The sequence below is a fragment of the Stegodyphus dumicola genome, chromosome 6 (assembly GCF_044657685.1).
Source record: "Stegodyphus dumicola isolate Sdum_Otavi_A_Nest chromosome 6, ASM4465768v1".
Classification (NCBI taxonomy): domain Eukaryota; kingdom Metazoa; phylum Arthropoda; class Arachnida; order Araneae; family Eresidae; genus Stegodyphus; species Stegodyphus dumicola.
In genome coordinates, this window is record NC_140773.1 from 86,140,017 (window position 1) to 86,160,184 (window position 20,168).

At 31.3% G+C, this 20,168-nt stretch overlaps 1 protein-coding gene across 1 annotated transcript in view; it reads right to left on the reverse strand.

Annotated features, from left to right (window-relative positions):
• LOC118182581 (voltage-dependent calcium channel subunit alpha-2/delta-3-like) overlaps positions 1-10,046 on the reverse strand; it is a 223,031-nt gene extending 212,985 nt beyond the window's left edge. Inside the window, exon 1 of the mRNA XM_085818633.1 lies at positions 9,969-10,046. The gene's annotated coding sequence lies outside the window, so the exon portion shown is untranslated. The remainder of the gene's footprint in view (positions 1-9,968) is intronic.
• Between the last annotated feature and the right edge of the window lie 10,122 nt (positions 10,047-20,168).

Here is a 20,168-nt window from a genome sequence, read left to right on the forward strand (position 1 = left end):
CAAAATCACTGTGTCATCTGCATATTTTAGTGTTTTAGACCCCAACGGATTAGGTAAGTCATTTATAAAAATATTAAAAAGTTTTAAGCGATAACTGAGCCTTGCGGGACCCCACTTTGTATTACTTTCTTCTGTGACAGAGTATCTCCAACCCGAACTTGACCGTGCCAGACTCTGTCGAACGCTTTCTCCAAGTCTAGGAAACACGCCGCAACTCCTGTCTTGTGAAAAAAAAGCTCTGGAAATAAATTCTACAACATTAAGTACTTGGTGGGTCTTGCTGTGGTGCTTTCTGAAGCCAAACTGCGCTGGGTCGATCAGATCAAGGCGTTCTAGGTGATTTACTTGAGATTCTTGAGTTAAGAGCTCTTTCGAATACTTTGCCAATCGCTGGTAAACGGCTGATGGGACGATATCTGGTAGTTTCCGATGGGTTTTTTTCCCGGTTTTAAGATCGTAATAATTATAGAGTGTTTCCACTGAGAGGGGAAGTCACTCATTTGTTCTGTGCGGACCAGCGCACTTTACACACTTCGGTTTAAGTTTGCAGATTTCTGACGAATGATCGAAGTTTTGAATTGTCCCCTCTTCTCAGGAAACCACCTTATACATCTCCCTGTGTTTACTTGCGCTGAACTCCCAGGGGGAGGGGAATGATTCTTTTACTCATACATAACAAAGGGGCCATCTCTTGACCCTGATGAAAAGATTTCTTATACCTTTTTGTCCACTGGAGTGACCTTCGAGGCTGCAACCGGAATAATTAACAAAGGCACAGGATTTCACCACTGATGAAAATTAGTGCACTCGGAAATCACTCATCCTAGAAAAAAAGAACACATGTTCTTTAAGGCTTTATGCCACCTTATCACAACTTCCTCCCCTCATAGAAGAATTTTTCTAGACTATGGAAGGGAAAATTCTAAATACATTTCACTGCTTTCAACACACAAGTGGTAACCATTTAAGTGATAATAGAGAAGCCAGTTACTTTAACCTGCACCTATTTCTAGATAACCTCACTTTGAGACAGAAAAACATAAAAACAAGAATGCAACAAAAATACATTCCTCTTATCTACATCAGAATACAAAGTACATTCCTCAAATTTTACAAAATGCTAATACTTAAGATAAAACATTTAATTCTAACAATTTTGAAAATGAAATACATGATGCAAACAATTTTGAAGTAAAATAATATAATGCTAAAACACTACAAAAACTATTTTCATCCCTTTTTGTTAACACTGCATCCACTAGTGACATTCCGTCACTAGACTAAAGCACGACTCAAGTCATCTGCATTACCGTGTAATTTGCCTGGCCTATCAACAATTTCAAAATTGTACTGCTGGCGACACAAAGCCCAGCGAGTCAAACGAGAATTTGATCCCATCATTTTGTTTAAAATTGTCAACGGATTATAATCGGTCTGGATCTTGAATTTTTGTCCGTCTAAGTAAGGATTTAGTTTCTTCAGTCCATAAATAATGGCTGCTAGTTCTGAAATCACTCATCCTAGACAAAGAGCCTTTATGGCAACTCATCACAACTGTAACACCTCGAGGAGTACTAGTAGCTTCGACACTCGTCGACTTAGAGGACCGTTATACCGGGAAAAGTTGCCAATGTTAGTAACAAGGCAAAAATCACTAGGGAATGTGAAGTGTTTGCAGAATGTACTCCAGTGACCTGCCTTACACGAAACAGTAACTCTCCAGAATCCGTGTTTTCAGAGAACCTAACTTCGGAGTTATTGCAGAATGCACAACTAAGCAATGAAGAGAGAAATGCTGCAGAACGTGTCATTCAAGAATTTTAAGATGTTTTCTTCGACTCATCTTCGATAAGCTGAAACAGTTTGACACCGCATAGAATGGATACAGAGATCATCCAACAATCAAGCAACATATGAGACGTTTGTGACATATGAACCATTGTGTGTTTCAGCGCGTTTGCAAGTAGCGAGTGAAAAGAAGTTAATAACCTTTCGTACAGACAATCCCAATTAAAATTAAACAAACAGTACAAATAATTAATTGAAATACACGTTGTGTAGCATAAATTTAGAATAGTTAATAAATTAAATTTTGATAAGCAGTAATTAAAATAATTAAATGAACTTGCTACACAACAGTTGCGAGCTGATGAAGAGCATGAAAACCTTAACAAATCGTTTTGGGTGATCGCTAAAATCTGAACCCTATAAGATTTTTATTTATTTCGTTATTTTCCTTTATTTTTATGCGAAGTTTTTGAAGAGAATAAGTAATAATAATAATATTGATATTTATAAATAAGAAAGATTGAACTTTGATGGAATATAAGTTCTGTACTCTTATATTCCATTAAAGTTACTTTACAGGTAGAGGGTATTTACAAAGCATTTACCAAGAGGTGATTCAGGTTTTGTTAGCATCTACTATACAGGTACAGATAGAAGCTAGGCCAGCACCTCTGTAGTACTACAGGTGATTGAAGTATTGTTGAACCTAGCTAACTGTTAAGCTAATTTTGAGGATGAACACACCTTGGATGTTTTACAAGGATCACTTTCCCTCTTCACCTACTACCATCCTTTCGTGAGTACCCCCATGACGCACGACACGATACACGTGCGAACATCCATGCCTTATTCGGGATTGGGCAGTTGATATTATTAACCACAATAACGTCTGAGCGGCGAAATAGTTTTGCATAACAAAAAGTTTATTTTAATTTTAAATTGTATATTCCTTATAAAATATTACCATCGGTCCCCTTTTTGTTCGGCGCAATTATCGGCGCTCTAGGAATAATTAAAAAACACAAAAATGAATAAATCAAGCAGTATTCGGAACTGTCAAAATAAATGCTGTCATCTAAGCCGTAAATTTAGAGTTATGTATCATCACACAGTATTTTCTCTTATACTCAACATAATTAAGAAAAGAAGATTGACAGTATTATTATTTTTGAATTAAATGATATCTAAAAATTAACAGATTAAGTTATAGATTGAGAAATCTTTCTTTATACCTAATAAAAAATTAAAAAATAAGAGAAAAAATTAAATGCTAGGAAAGGGGAAAAAGGAGAAAAAGTCTCACGTTTAAAGATAACTTTGGCTACAAAGACAGGAAGAAATCTTTTTTTTTTTTTCCAAAAAAAAAATTTTATGAGTAAGGAAAGGGGGGGGAGAGAAATGTTTCTCTACGAAAGAGTGTGGAAGTTAATGGTTCCAAGGTTATTAATAAACTCTGCGCGAAGTGACTGTGAAGACAGGGAAAAAATATTTTTTCAAAAATTAAGTCCATTAGGGTGAAAAAAATAATATGATTTTAATACCGAAAGTGAAGGATCATTAAATCTGTATCTCATAAAATTGCAAAAGCTTTCTTTTTTTTATTTTGCGACCGGATATTTATAAGATTAAAAAAAGTGGGTATGGTGCAGCCCATCAAAAATCACTTACCAAACGTAAGTTATGAATAAATACATGGTCGAATAACTTTGGTACATGCGTAGTCTACATATATAACTGTTCCCCCGAAAGCTTAGTATTGTACCATTTCCCATTTCAATTGTTTATTTTCTTGCATGCTGATGCATTTGATTCCTATAGAATTTTGAGAGGATGACTGATTTTGAATAAAAACAAAACTACATTTTGAATCATTTCATAGCTTTTCTATTGGCGTTCTAATAGATAGCGACTAAAGGGGCACTTTTATTTTGCTCACTTTTCTTTTTTAGTGTTTTGGACCATCTTTGATCAAATAAGGCAAAATTCAACAATTTTAGAAATATTTTTAAAGATTTTCAGCGATATTTTAATGCAATAAGAAATGTTTAAAGACTATCGGTGTAGCTAATATTCATTTCTTTCTTTCTATTTAAATATCTCGAAGAGGAGTTTATTACTTTCAGTAAGCGGATTTCGTGCCCTGACAAACTGAAAAGTATTACCATTTGCGGGAAATGCTTGTTGCAAGCTTCGTGCGCAAATGATCTAGTGAAATAGATGCAAAGCAATAATAATTTTCTTTTTCTTGAATAATTAAATCTTTGTTTTTATTAAGTGCACTAATAGTTAGTTTACGATGAAATAATAACATAACAAATAATTTTATCTACTAATTGGTTTTACCATTTATCTACTAATTTTATCTACTAATTGGTTTTCTCAAATCGTGAAAATGAGCTGGACACGTGCACCCTTATTTCCTTTCCAACATAAATTTTTGCTCTATACTCGCTTTTATTACAACTACTGCGGAAAATCAAGCTTCGCACAAATACGACGTCGAATATGGAATTAAAATCGACTGAGCCTTATTACTTATAAGGGTATATTCATCTTTTATTGAAATCCAAAATTCTGTCAATTCCATGCTACCAAAGTTTGCGTTCAAATTGAAGGAAGAGTTAAATTAATTTTAATTTTTGTTTGGACGGCAAACTAAAACTTCCTTACATATAAATTTCTTATATAAACTAAAGAGACTCAAATGTTGGCTAATTTTTAATTTTTGTTCTGCGCGGGATTTTTTTGATTGTTTTCTGTTCATTTCCATTTGTCGATCACAGATGCGATTCCAATTTTTGAACCACTTTCTCACTTTCTATTACACCTACAAGCTGGGGATCGTAGATTTTTTGGCAAACCTTTTTACAAGCGTTGTTTCTCACTGTTTTCAGCCATTTGAATTTTCTTCAGTTTTGAAGAACATTGTGATATCGATAAGTTTTCATTCTTTTAGACAAATTTGTTCCAACATTTAGTTTTTAATTAGTTCTACTGTTTCTTATTGATTTTCACAAAAAGAAAATCGTTCTTTATGTATTCGAATCTATCCCCTTTTGTGCCTTCTGCTTCGACAGTTGAAAATTTTGTCATTTATTTGTTTAAATTACTAGTTTTAGAAGCTTTTGCTTAATTAATTTTTGTTCATTTGGATTTTGTTTTATCACTTAGTTTTTAATTTTTAAGTAGTTTATGCAATTATTTTACATTTGGATTTACTACTTTATATACGTTATATACTTTACTACTTTATATATACATTTGTTTTCTTTAAGTACGAATGCATACAGGGGAAAGATCGAGCTCATGCGAGACTCATTTGAAATATCATTTTAAAATTTATGATTAAAGAATCGCAAAAGAGGTATAGAGTCTCAAATGGTTCAGAGGAACAAAACATGCATTCAGAACTCATTAATGAACTGAGTGTAAAGCTTCAAAACACTTTTCCCTGAACAAGTTTTATTTGAAGCATTTAAACAAAGGAGATTAATTTTTCGTGCATTTGTTAGCACTTTGTATTTTTTTCAAGTCTCTTACATGAAAGTTTTTCAGATTTTCTTTGGATCACTAATGTTTTTTTAAATATGTACCCTTCAATAGACGTTACTCGGTTTTTGTTACCAGTTTGACGTCGGAAAAAAAATAGGTTGGTCTTCATAGTTTTTGGAACTAAATTTACATTTAATTTACATTCTGACATTTTACTTCACTTCGAAATTATATATATATATATATATATATTTCACTTCGAAATTATATATATATATCACTTCGAAATGATATATATATATATATTCAACACAAGATTTGAAATTAATTATTAAAAATCTAAATTCCTTCCTTGGAAATAAAGCGTTCGCAAAAAAATGCCATTAAACTTCTTCATACTTTAAAGAATGTTACTTTATGGAACCTTATTAAAATACTTGATCAACAGTCTCAATGTTTCCAAATAGTCAAAGATCTGATAATAGACTTTTGCAGTTTTAAATTACAGAATAGTAATTTTTTTCACAAAAAATCTTTTTGTACAATACAATTCAAGCACCCTTCTTACGATAAGTTAAAAATTTCAAACATTTTTTTAAAATGTCAACACTTGCTACCTGACCAACCACTTCAAATCAAGCCCTGTTTTAAATTTGAAAAGACCTTAGGTCAACTAATTATCAACCACCACAATATAATAGAAGATAGCATATGTCATTGCAAACTTCCTGTTTACAATAAATATGTAGATCCGTATCACCAACATATTGTTACAGGAGATCTCAATATCATTGAAGATGAGTATTTACGAGAAATTATGCAACTTGGCACCAAGTTTCGTCCAACTTTCAGTATTAATCAGCACTTTTGCCTTAAACAATTCAGTAATGATCTTGATAAGCTTATAATTTTAGCTAGTAGTAGAACCAATTTACCTATTACTACTTTTCTAGAATGGAAAGCTGCACTAATTAAAGAATTTCAGCTTATGCTTTTCAAGTTACCCAATTTCAGTTATTTACACAATAAAAGGCATCTAGAGACTCTTATTCAGAAACAGCAAGAAAACGTTATCATCACAAAGATTGACAAAGCTAGCAACAAGTTTGCTTTTTATTATGGAACAACATCTACGCAATCAATATTTCTACATCATTACATAGGTATTTCACATAGGTATTATTACATAGGTATTTGACGATTTTTCAGTAATCTTTTACGTTTATCAGCCAATGATAGTTCATTAGCCAATGATACAAGCAAGGAAGAAGTCGTTGATAAAATTATTTCAACTCATGAGGCAAGAAAGCTAAGTTACACAGCGTTTTACCTTCTATTTCTTCATTCAGATGAACAGAATGCTGCTTAGTTTAATCATGGTTTGCACAGAAAGATGCCCGCCGAAACATCCTGGACGAAAGCGTCGAGTCGAAAAACACGCAAGGCGAAAACGTCGTCAAGCAAAACATTGTGGTAGAAAAGAAAGCAAGGAGAAAACTTTGCAGTTCTAAAACATGGTCGACGAAAATAAAGTGGTTCAAAAACTGCAGTTTAAAAACATCTTCCTCGAAAATACCGTGGTAAAAAAGTGAAGCGCCTTCAAATCATTGTACGACGATAACACCGCAGAAATGGGTTTTACAGGCTTTAAGAAATATACTTGCATATTCCCATAATGATTTATAAGCGCAAGAACAATGAGGAATATTTTTAAATTCGAGTCTTTTTCAGTGACTGATGTAAAGGCGAAATAGTTTCCGTTAATGTTCCACACTGAACTGGCCAGCAACAGTGACCGAGCGGTAAAATCGCTGAACGCTGGTAGTTCAATCCGGCGAATGATCTGGCTGCGTGAGATTTTCGTGGTTTTCCTAACGTATAGAGTCGATACAAGACAGTTCTTGATAGTCTTCCACAAAGGCATCCCTTCCCTTAAGCAGATAGCGTCAGCGTACTTTGCCATAATTCAATGAATCCAAATCCTCTACTGAAATATTATACCTGATTTATTTCGTCATAACTAAAAGTCAATAGTTAATCGTTTACAAAAGAATAACTGCACGCTGTACATGAAAATGTTAATGACACTTTAAGAAGACGAATAAATTGAAACAAAACAAGATTTAATTTTCATTAAAAGAATATCAGATTAATAACGGTAAAGGAATTAATCTGATAATTTGATAATTAGCTAAACATTTTTAACAGAGGTGACCTCAAACAATTACTCATCTTCCTTTTTTTAATCTTTTTTTAGATTACATTTTTCATAAAAAATTACCAGTAAAACTTTAAAAAAGAGTTTGATTAATTAATGACCTATAATAGGTCCTACGTGGTCTTCAAATTCTATCAAATTGTCACAAGTAGATTTAATTTTCTACTTATATTCAGTTTTTGAATGTTTAAGTTTCCTTCTTACTTTTTCAGCAAAAATTTTTTAGTTAATTTAAAACCCTGAAGTACAAAAGTAAAAATATTCCTCATTTTATCTTACGTTCACAAATAATTATGCGAATAAGCATTTACAACTTTTTTAAGCCGAAAAATGCACGTATGCGATGTTATCGTCATAGAATGATTTTTATGTGCTTTATATGATATTTTCGACAACGATGTTTTTAAACTGCGAAGTTTTTGAACCGTTTTATTTTTGATAATGATGTTTTGTACCACGATGTCTTGCAATGCTTTCTCCTTATTTTCTTTTCTCCCACGACGTTCTCTATAAGACGACGTTTCCGCATGGCGTTCTTTTTCCCGCGACATTGTCGCCTGTAACCGTACACAGAAGGCCTATGAAGTGTCGAACTGAGTCGAAATTAACAATTGCGAATCAGCCGCAATGATTGTTAGCACATCTGAGTTTGCTTGCTTAAAAATGCAGAGGCAGTTTGCATATTTTTTAGACAACTTTTATTGTATTTACAGAAATATTTTAGCTAAATTTCTTTTGTTTTAAATGTTATATTTGATAATCCTTATTCTTCCCTGTGATTTCCAAGACAATAAAGCCTTTTATAGTATCGGAAGAGGTATTTTATCCTATTCCTCTTGAACAGATTTCCAAAGTCTAAGGAGGGTTTTGGATCGACGTTTGGACAGCCCCCTTTTTAAAAGTCCAAACGCCCAAAAATCCATGAGTTCCAGATTTAGTACAGATTTAAATGAAGGGTATAGCCTTAATACTAGTTTCTTGTTAAAATTTTTTCCAGGAAATTAATAGAGGATTTCGACGAGTGGCTATTTGCTTTGCCTTGACTCGGTTCTATTGATTGATGGCTCTGTATGTGAAGAGTAAGTATTTCATATTTACATATCATTTGAAAACTGGGTATAAGATATGTTTCTGATACTATATGGAGTTGATCTGAACATATTCCTTCACTCTCTTTATTTTTAATTTTCGTTATATGAAAAACAAATAACAATTATAAGTCCATTTGAAAACTTTCTTTAGATTCCTTGAACCATGTTTTAAGATTATTTTCTCACCTTTAATGATAATAAATGGATCTCTTTTTATCACATTTATTTAAATACACCCAAGATTAATCTATTGTGACAACATTTGTTCATTTTTGTTCGAATATATGTTTCACATAAAGAATACTGCAGCGCGTTCAGAGTTCGGCGCTATGTCATGGAAAAAGAAGATGAAAATTATGTTTTTTCACCTTTCTAAGATTCCATATCAGCATTAATTACTTTGTTTACAACTGACATTAAGCATTTTAAAGATTTTGCAACTGTCATTTGATTTGGCGGATTTTCTTTTAATATTAAAAATCGTACATCTGCAACATTCGAAACATTCCTTTTTTCTCCTTGAATACGTATTTGGAAAAATTTTTCCACTTTGACGCCAAACTTTATTACCTATAATAGCTTTAGGTATTGAAAAAAACCAAGGCTTTCAGAGCATTTTTTAATAACTAGATACGAATACGTTTCTTTGGAAAGAGCACAAACATAGCCTTTCATCCATTGCTTCTTTAAAAGTGCCATTTTGAATGAAAACAAAACTATGAAGTAACAGAAGAACTATTTAGTTGCAGTTAAAAAAAAAAGAATTTCCTAGCAGACGATTTTTTTATAGCAAAGCAAAATGGTCTAAAAAATGTAAGAATGCCTCTGTATTACCAGGTAACAAAAGATATTTAAATAGTTTTTTCCCCCCATCCGATATCGTCCGTTATGAATTTAAACAACTCAAAACCTTTATGTTCTGAATGAAATGGCTGACAGTAACTCTGATACTTTGCACAGATATCGTAGCTAGTGACAATACTATTTTAAGATCTAGAAGCGAAACAATATTCCTTTTACGGATATAAGAAAATTCTCGATAACTTTGACATGATTTGCATAGTTATTAAACAATAGCAGCAACGGGAAACTCATTCTCTGAAAGAAAGACTTCAGATTTAAATATCTCGAACAAAGGCAGTCGAACAAAAATTCTGGGCAGATTATTTTTTACTCTTGATGAAAGGGGCGTGTCTCTGATTGCCCTCGAAATAGATAGAATTTTATTTAAAATCTATGCCACAACGAGGTTGCTGTCTTATCTAATTTTAAATTTTACTTTGGAGTGTTTCTGTTCCTATAGAATTAAACAAATATCAGGTTTCAAGACAAAAAATACTGCTTGCAAAAGTGAATGCTTCTTTATGAAAGAAATTTACCTCGGTAATTTTCAAAAGGCATGTTTCTTTTATGCTGCTGCCTACGATATTTCTTCCGAACTTCAGTGCCCAATTGTTGACTCTAGAAAGAAAAGAAACGAATACCTTAAATTTATACGTTTATTTAAGTATTTAATAATAATAGCATGCTAATTTTTTAAACTTAGATAAACTTCAGTAGATAACTTTAATATATAAACTGACTTTTCTCATCATGTAATATACAAACGTTATGAGCAATGAAACATGCTAAACACTTTCTTACCTGAAATTCCTTACAGTAATGAATTGCACACAAATTATTCAAAAGTGTCCAGCAAAAATGTAAAGGCAAGTTAGGGAACAGAAATAAAACAGATTTTGTAATGGAAAGCGTATACGGAAATAGCGCGTTCAGGTGCAAAAAGGCGTAGCAGAGCAGTATGTAATGTTCTGCTGGCGTGAATCGTAATTCCCAATGCGAATTTCGACAGAAATGCAGAGCTTGCCAACATCATTTTATGGGTGGGGTCGGGGCTAAACCGGACTATTTCCTCAAAGGAGATGCAGAGAACGATTTCCGAGTACCTCTTTTGAGTAACTGCTCCGTTTCCGTCCACAAACCCATATATACTATAAAATGCATACCGGCGAATTCTCAGTTCGTGCAGCGATGCATACCGTTCGAAACTGTATGGGAATGAGGATTTATGTCATCAAACAGCGCTTTTATCTAACGCTCAGTAGCGTCCTGTAGGACTTTAATGCGCCATTTCCGCATACCCTAGTCCATTACAAAATCTGTTTATTTCTGTTCTCACTACCTGCCTTTACCTTTTTGCCAGATATTTTTGAATTCCCCTGCATATCAAAATCTAAAAATACCGAAGTTAAATTTTTCAAAGCCTTGAAACTATAGTGATGCAAGAAACAGATTTATGTTTGAGTAATCGGATGCATTTTATTTATGAATTTGGAGCTTATTTATCGAATTTTCAGAAAGTATATTTTTATGAAAAATATTAATGTTTTCTGAAAATCAATGTCAATGAAATTCATGCGGAACTAGTGTGTAAAATATATTTTTTTAAAAATTATTTACTTTTGAATTTGGTTCTTTGACCTTAAACTGCTAGATTCAAAAGATTAAGGAAAACTGGCAGAAAAAAAACAACTATGACGTGGTCAAAATCACATGACCAAAAACGGTTGAGAAGAGTTAACTTTAACAGATATTAAAATTAACTAGCGGGCTGCGGCCAAAACGAAATTTATAAGTTCTTTATACACCAGAAAAGTAAATGCACAAAAAAATTTAGTATGAATAAAACAGTTCATTCTTTCTAAGCAACAACCAATTCGTAAATAATTTTTTGTTGCCAAAACGCGAAACAAAACTTTGGACACTTCAGGTTCATACGTATACATACGACGTCATGATTTAAATTTAATGTAATATAACAACTTTTTCTCTATATCAATAAAAGAAGTAACGTGGAAATAACATATCATGCAATTACAGTAACTTGAAACAAAAGCGTTGCCAACAGAAGCTATTTATTTAAAATGCTGACATTAACGAAAAAGTTTCGACATACAATAACATCATATGCAATCGCATGCTTTCATCAACGTCAGAATATGGCCTTATATACTAATAATATATTTAATGTTTGGCAATGTTATTTTTATTTCATATTTTGTAAAACTTACAAATTTGTTTTAACAAACTCTACGATTTGAAAGCGGGCAGTAGCAACATTTTTCGAAATAAAGCAGATTTTTACCTCCAACGCACGAGACTGTTCCCACTCGGAAAATTGAATGCGAAAATTAGGGTTTCCAGAGCTTTTAATTAATATCTCGGCTGATTAAAGTCGTACAAAGATGAGAATGGTCGAAATCGCTTCCCACGAAATTTTGGAATCTGGGGTTATCTCTCTCGAAACTCAAATCCCCGGCGTTCCTGAGAAGATGAAGTTAAAAATAAACAGACGCACACAGATTTATATATATATCTTGTTATTTGTAACATATTTTGTAGCATAATTGAAACGAAATGCAAGAATTAACAAATTATTTCAAACATTTTTTACAGAATTTGTAGAATTAAGGAATGTGTTAAATTACAGAAGTGAAATAATGAAATTTATTTTAATGATACTAAGCTAAACTATAAAATGAGACAATTTATTTTAGCGGTGCAAAAACAAAATTTGCGAAATCCGAACGATATGTATCAGCTCAGAAAATGTAATAACATTTTATTTTCTTTTTCTAATACAGAAATGTTGATATGAATTTATTTAACTGTACTTATAAATACTGCAAAAGGAGAGAGATATCCATTCTAAAACGAGTTTTTAAGAAATTAGTTAGAATAGGAAAGTTCCAGGTCTTTAACGATACTTGTGATAAGAAATGATACTCTCAAACTGTTGGACTGCGAAGATATTATTAGTCAATTTTCTAAAATTAAAATCCGAAAACGAAAGCTTTTTAATTTCTTAAAGCCTGATTAATGTACATAATTACATACAGCTTCTCACAAAAGTGATGGGACACTTGTGCTTTACAAAAGGAAACTGCAGTAAAATAAATTTAAAAAAATGTAAAAATTTTTTGTGGGTGTGTTTCGTACTTAAATTTAGTAACAATTATTGCATAACATACATTTTCTCAAAATATTCAAATATTAATTTAATATAAATACAATTGTTTAGAACGGAGCAAAAAATGGCTCACATAAGTTAAGGCACACTTACTTTTCCATCAAATATTTATTCAAACATTTTACTTTTTAAAAGGCTTTAATATTTTGTTGGAATTCCTTTTACTTTTAAAACATGATTTAATCTTTTTGGGATGGATTTGACTACTTCTTTTGTGATTTCTGGAGTGATTTTACCCCATTCTTCTTGAAGCACCGATTTTAATTGTTGTTTTGAAGAAATGGTGTGTTTGCGAATTCTTGATTCCAATTCTTGCCAAATATTCTCTATGGGATTTGAGTCTGGAGATTGTGGTGGTGTTTTTATTATTTTAGAACAGTTATACAGCAGCCAGACTCTAACGTTCAAAGCAGTGTGCTTGGGGTCATTGTCCTGGTAGAATTTAAAATCGTTATGAAGGTTCAATTTTCGTGCTGAAGATTTCAAATTTTGATTTAAAATGTCAATATACTTGTACTGATCCATTATACCGTCAATAAAAACAAGATTACCAACTCCAGCGGACAACATACACCCCCATACCATAACTCTTCCTCCACCATGTTTTACTGTTGGCACCAAGTTCTGTTTGCGAAATTCTTCCCTAGATTTTCTCCACACCAAGATTCTACCGTCAGAACCAAATATATTAAATTTACTCTCATCAGCAAATATAACTTCATTCCAGTAATCAGAATTCTTATTTATATTGGATTTTGCGAAAGCCAGTCCGAGTTTTCTATTTTTCGCTTACGGAGAATTTTTTCCTGGCTGCTCTACCGTGAGATCCAGCAGATCGAATTACTCTTCTAATAGTCTCAGGATTAACAATTACTCCATGTAATGCTTGTAAATCAGCAGCAACTTTAGGAGCACTCATTCTTGGATTTTTTTAAATATTTCGAACGATAATTCGCTTTATTCCATTGGATAGCTTTGATGGTCGGCCAGGTCTTCTTTTATCCTGAATCATATGATTCTTTTTATATCGTTTAATGATATTGAAAACTGTTGAATGACTCAAGGTAACTGTTTCAACAGTTTCTCTAATAGATTTTCCACGTTTAATATGCAAATTAATAACTAATTTTCGAATTTCAGGCAACATTTCTTTTCGTTTAACATTCATGGCTGCACAGAGCTAAAAAACACAAAAAATTCCAAAACAAACTGGAGAGAAATACTGCAGACGATTTTATAAATTATTGCCAATTGCTTTTAAGTAAAAATAAAAACCCCAAAAAATATTTTTATTGTATACGTAGTAGTGTCTAATGGTGTCCCATCACTTATGTGAGCCATTTTTTGCTCTGTTCTAAACAATTGTATTTTTATTAAATTAATATTTTATTATTTTGAGAAAATGTATGTTATGTAATAATTGTTACTAAATTTAAGTATGAAACACACCCACAAAATATTTTTACATATTTTTTTAATCTATTTTATTACAGTTTCCTTTTGTAAAGCACAAGTGTCCCATCACTTTTGTGAGACACTGTATATTTATAGACATTTCTTTTTATTATACTGGAAACTTTTTTTTATTAAATTATTATTATTATTTACATTATTAATTACGAATAAAATTCTAAGTGACATTATTTAAAATTTTTGGTCAGTGCTAACTTATTTATTTACATTATCTACATTAAAAATTTAGGGAAAAAGTACTATTGACTATATTTTTGTAAAATATATCGTTATTTTCTTACCAGTATTTATAATATTAACAAACATTACATTAAGAAAATATATGTGCATTTATAAAATATACACAGTCAAAACCCATGAAAAGTTTTAACAATAAAATTACAGCCTGCTCTGAACAATTCTGTTCAACCAGTAGAGGGAGGAGACAAATTCCAACTCAGTGCCTCGCCATTACCAACAAACCATAAAATAAAGAGCTCAGTGAATTAGGTAAATTTTTTATAATTTTTTAAAGCTTATGAGAGACTTTTTTATGTTTTGATTGTCGATTCAACAATTAATTTTTAATTAAAATTGAATTACTTGAAACCTGAAAACTGAAATAAACAGTTAAACTCCTTAATAATCAGAAACATTAAAATATTCTCTTTTTTTTAGCGCTTACGACATTAAAGGAAAAAAAGAGAAGAAACCACTGATGCAACTTATCCTTACCCTGCAACAATTTATTAATTAACGTGTTTTATATTTTAGTGTTAATTTATCTAAAAGATTTGGTCTTGCACGATTAGCGCGAAAACATGACAATTATCGTCTTTCGTAATACAGTTTGCATTGGAAAAGTTGCATAGCGCTTCTCTGTAATGCATGAAATGTGGTAAACTACTCAGTGCCCGAAAAAAAATATTTTATTTCTTTTAATAAAGTTATTAGTAAACTTAAACCTGTTAATATCCAAATGCAATTATTTTATTTCATTTCTTGTTAGTTAATTTAATCATGTTATTGAAAAACAAAAAATTAAAATATTGATCAAATAATATTTAAAGAAAATCTGTAAAAGATAGATTTGGGATATATGTATGTTTGCGGATGATTTGGGATGTTTGTGTCTTTACAAGAAGGGACTGCCGAATTTCTGAATCTTTAGAAGCGACAGAAACTAAATTGGAGTGGTCTGTGAACGAAGCAGAAAATACATGTAATGCATCAGAAACATTTACTATCACACAGAATTTGATATAAGTTAAAAATAAATTAGAAGTTGATTTGACTTCCAAGCTCATGAGAAATTTATGGCAAGCAGAAGCTTTGGGAATTTCTAATAAATCTGAGTCACAGTTTAGAAGACGATATTACCTTTTGAAAATTTGAGGAATCTATAAAATTTGAGGAGAACACATATACGGCTTTCCTGCCTCGGAGCGAGAATGCAGGGAATTATGGGATAATTTTGAGATATCAGAAAAAACGATTCGAGTCGCTGTGACGCAGACTTAAGAAGAATACAAAGTTTCATGAGCATTACAAAGATATAAAAATCAACATTTACCAGAAGGAATTGCGGAAGAATCGGAATATTTAAAAACTGAAAAAGGGTACTTTTTACCGCATCAAGTCGTAATTAGAGAAAACAAAGACACCATAAAGCTTTCCGCTGTCTTTTCACTGCTTTTAAAATGAAGTCAGTATGGACTTACAGCTTTTGAAAAATCTAGTTGTAGCTTTCGAACTTTCCTGAACTCCAACATGCGGCTCTTATTGACATGAAATTTATCACCCCTGTTCTATAGAAATACTGTCTAAATGAAAAAGCTCTTGGAGTCCGTGAAAACGTTTTGACAACAAAATTAAATATGCAAATTATAATATTAGGATATATTGATGATGATGATGAAAATAATAATAATAATAGAAGTAGTAATAATAATAACAATGTAAAAAATACAAAATATAAGAATATGTGGTACAAATCATTGGTTTGAGCTTTTATTTCATGTATAAAATACAAAATAAAAGATATATGTGGTACAATTCATTAGTCTGAGCTTTTATTTCAAACTAAATTCTAAATACGACTCAACAAATTTTAATTACTTCAATCGATCTTTCTCACGTCAAACGGGATCCTATGCGTCAGTTGCCTAATGTAAATGATTAGCTCAAAGGGCACAGATTCATTCGATACAGCAAACGCTTTTAATTTTCATTTAAAAGCAGAGAACTTAATTATACCGGTAAAGTGAATATTGATTGGCTGTTAGACTAAAGTTTGCCACTCCGTCCTCACTCACACTACTGTTAACTAATTGCATTTAAAGCAATTCAAACTCAGTTGTACCTCGTAATAATAAATACTTAAAATTTCTTTACATATTTTACTGAGTTGTCGTATGAACATTCAGTTGTTTAATTTTCTCTTCAAACATTCTTTATTGAAAACCTTCTCGTTCTAGGGCTTGATGTTTTATTTTTATATTTTGTAAATTCTAGACATATTCATCACTTAAATGGATAGTAACAGTCATGCTTTATAGCTCTAAACAAAATACAGTTAATTAAAATGCATACGACCATTGAAAGATTCTATCTAAAATCTACCTTTTCCATTTATTAAAAGAATATGGAAATGATGAATGTGGATTGTAAAGTTCTTTCGTAAATTTAGACTTATCATTTGAAAGATGAGAGAAAATAAAAGAATAAAAAGTCTGAAATCATTCACATTTTATTAACGTTTTATGTCTTACCTTTATTTATTAAATATCATGTTCTTCGAACTTAAAGCATAAAATTCAATTCAACATCAGTATCACAAAATTATTTAAAAAGAGCATATTTTTATAATTTCCGATACACAATCTCGCGCGCTGGAGATAATTTTTTTTTTTTTTTTTTCCCGTACAATATCGTTACAGTTTCCATATATACCGTACATTACTCGCTTTGAAATCGTTGAGTTTGTGTATCAAAAATTCGCGAACGTTTTACAAAATATGAAATAGATAATAAAACAAATTCCAAATTTGGGCTTCCAGATGCTCATAGCAAGTGGAAGACTATGCTATTCAAAATTTGATGTCTCTAGGTACTTTTTTTTTTTTTTTAACGGAGGGAGAAACGTATATACATTCATGCAGATTCTTCATTAGTTAAGTTCTTTAAATGTAATGCAGGGTTCTACTATTTGGTGGCAACAATTTGAAAAGTGAAACGCTGTTTTATAGTGGACGACGCAAAATGCTAAAATGAAATTGATAGCACTTCTGGGTATATTGCCTCTTTGGGCTAAAAAATAGTTCTTAATTTTTACGCTAAATTACAAAATTTTCAGACGGAAAAACATATTTTCTTTTAATTTTTTAATCAAACTATGATATTGAAGTAAAAGAAGTAGAAATGATATCTTTGCCTAAGAAAACTGATACTTATTTCTTGTCAAAGTACCGATACTAAACATGACAGCTATTTATAAGTATTACAATGTTTTGTACACCTTGGTTCATATTTGTATTAGGTTCATTTTTCATTTTACAGAAAAAGGCTTATAAGGTATTTCTCCTACTTCCCTAGCGTGCCTTCGTGGTGTAACGGTAGCACGCTGGGCCGGTATTCCAGAGGTCCGTGGTTCGATTCCCGGCGATTGCTTATTTTTCATCTTGTCTGCTTCCAATTAACCTAATGATTCCACAGGCTTATTAGTTTTTATTTCTTAGGAATTGTTACGGATTACGAAGTCTTATGGGCAAAAATATCCTTAGAAACTATTAATTGTTTGAATGAAAGGCTAACTTTGCATAAAAAGTGAAAACAAATAATTATCGATTAAACAAATCGCAACTACCAGCTTAATTAGCATTGTAAAAATGTGGACCGAATATTTAAGTTATTTTCATGCCTGAATTTGATTTCACATAATCCATTTGAGTGCAATACAGCGTCCGTGAATTCTGAAGGGAAAGATACCAAAGTTTTGAAAATTTTCACACAAGGCGCTTGGAAGCAAATTATTGTGTTTATCATTCAAAGATCAAATAATTAATAAATTATGCAATTGATTATTTATGAAGGCTTTGGATTTCAATGTAAATTTAACAGAAATTCTTGATTATACATTCTGGCAGATCTCTACCACATTGCACAAATGAGTTCAGAAAGTAAACAGAATTTCAAGCTTCTAGAAATACTATGACATCGCCCTCTCGATATGCACTAAGCCATTTTTTTGAACTAACTAAGAGTTTTGTACAAGAGTTGTTACATTCATTTAATTTGATGAGCATTACTTAAAAGTGACCGAGTTAACTAAGAATGAACGAATAGCGACAAAAAATTCAATTTCATCTTTAAATCCCTTCAGAATAAACTATTCAGGTGACATACTGCATTTAAAAAAAAAAAAAAAAAAAAAAAAAAAAAAACACTTTCGTAATAAATTGGAAATAAACTAGTAATTATTCCTCTCTTGTACTATACTCTCTTCCTATACTCAATGGTAATATTTTTTATTCAAATAAATAGGTTTTTGTTGCTTGATTATCTGCATAAAATAATTAGATTTTTTGTAAGTGATTCTATTTCATTTGCACAGGAAATTATTAAATTAATTAACATTATTAATTATAGGTTAGTAGTCGAATTATTTTAAATAAGGGTTTCAAGAGAAAAACATAAAAACAACAATACTAACTTCGGTATTTGTTACTAAAAAGTTCGAAACTGCTATTTTATTTTCATGTCTTTAGACCCGGAGAGTTTTTTTAAAACAATAAATGAGTGGCTATGAGTTCGATTTTTAGTTCTTCATTAGTCACATAGTCGTTGTTTTTTTATATTAATAAGATCGACTTATATGTTAATTAGGAATCTAAAGTGCTCTTAGTTGTTAACAGTACAATATAGTATTTCTACGATTCGATACTTAGGAAATTTACATAAGGCAAACCTTTTATTTTAGCTGCTCAATAATTACAGCAATCCTCTCAATTCACTTGGAAATTAAATTAGAATTATAAATTTAAATTAATGAGACTGGTGTAGAATTAAAACGAAACTTGTATTAAATAATGAAAATTAATTCCATTCTAGCGTCAACTGACAATTAGTATTTATGTATTGTTACCATAAACACAAAATGCAGAATAAAAGCTGGTAAATAAATCGATTTGATAGCAAATTCTTTAGAACACGTCTTCGGACACTGTTGCGCTGTACATCCATTCCTTCGAGCGTTCATCATATGAGATTTGAATACAATGCATCATGCTTTGAATAAAGAAATAAACCTGTTTTGATGAAACTTTATTCGACGTATGATAAAATTCTACGAATTTCCTTGAAGGGTTTCAGAATTGCTCACAAAGAATACTTCTATGCAACACTGTTTGGAACTACCTTTGTAAGGTAAACGCAAGCAAAATAACATATCTCAATAAAATACTAAAAATTTAAATCTCTTTTGCTGCTTGAATGCAAAGATGAACTATTTCTTAAAAATAATACATAAATTCGATATGCATTGATTGTAAAAGATGTAATGTATGCCTTGTATTTGTTTGTCTAGCGGAATAGTAACCAGAGAAACGTTTGTAAACAAAAATAACATTAAGGAGACTATTACAAATTTTTCAATATCTATAGATCTAGACACAACATTAATTTCCTGCTACATATTTCTAGAACTGAATATTAAAAACTATGATAAATCAACCTTTGCAGAAGGAAGAATTGACTGAAATTTTCCAACTGAATCATATTTACTCCTCTGAAGGAAATAGAAAACATGCCATGCATTATTATGAAAATTAAAACATGCCATGAATTATTTGATACTTGATATTTTGAAACAACGTTACGGAAATTTCCTACTTTTGTACTTCGAAACCAAAAATGTTTAGAATTTTATGAAAGCATGAATTAATGCTTCATCGTAGCAATTTCAGGGTAAATTTACACCTGATAAATGAATATTTGCACGTTTTGCACTTTTTATCACCTAGCTAAGTTGATAACGAAGAAAACAAAATCGCGTTCATGTCAAATTTGCTTTATGAATCCTTGAAGCATTACCCTTTCT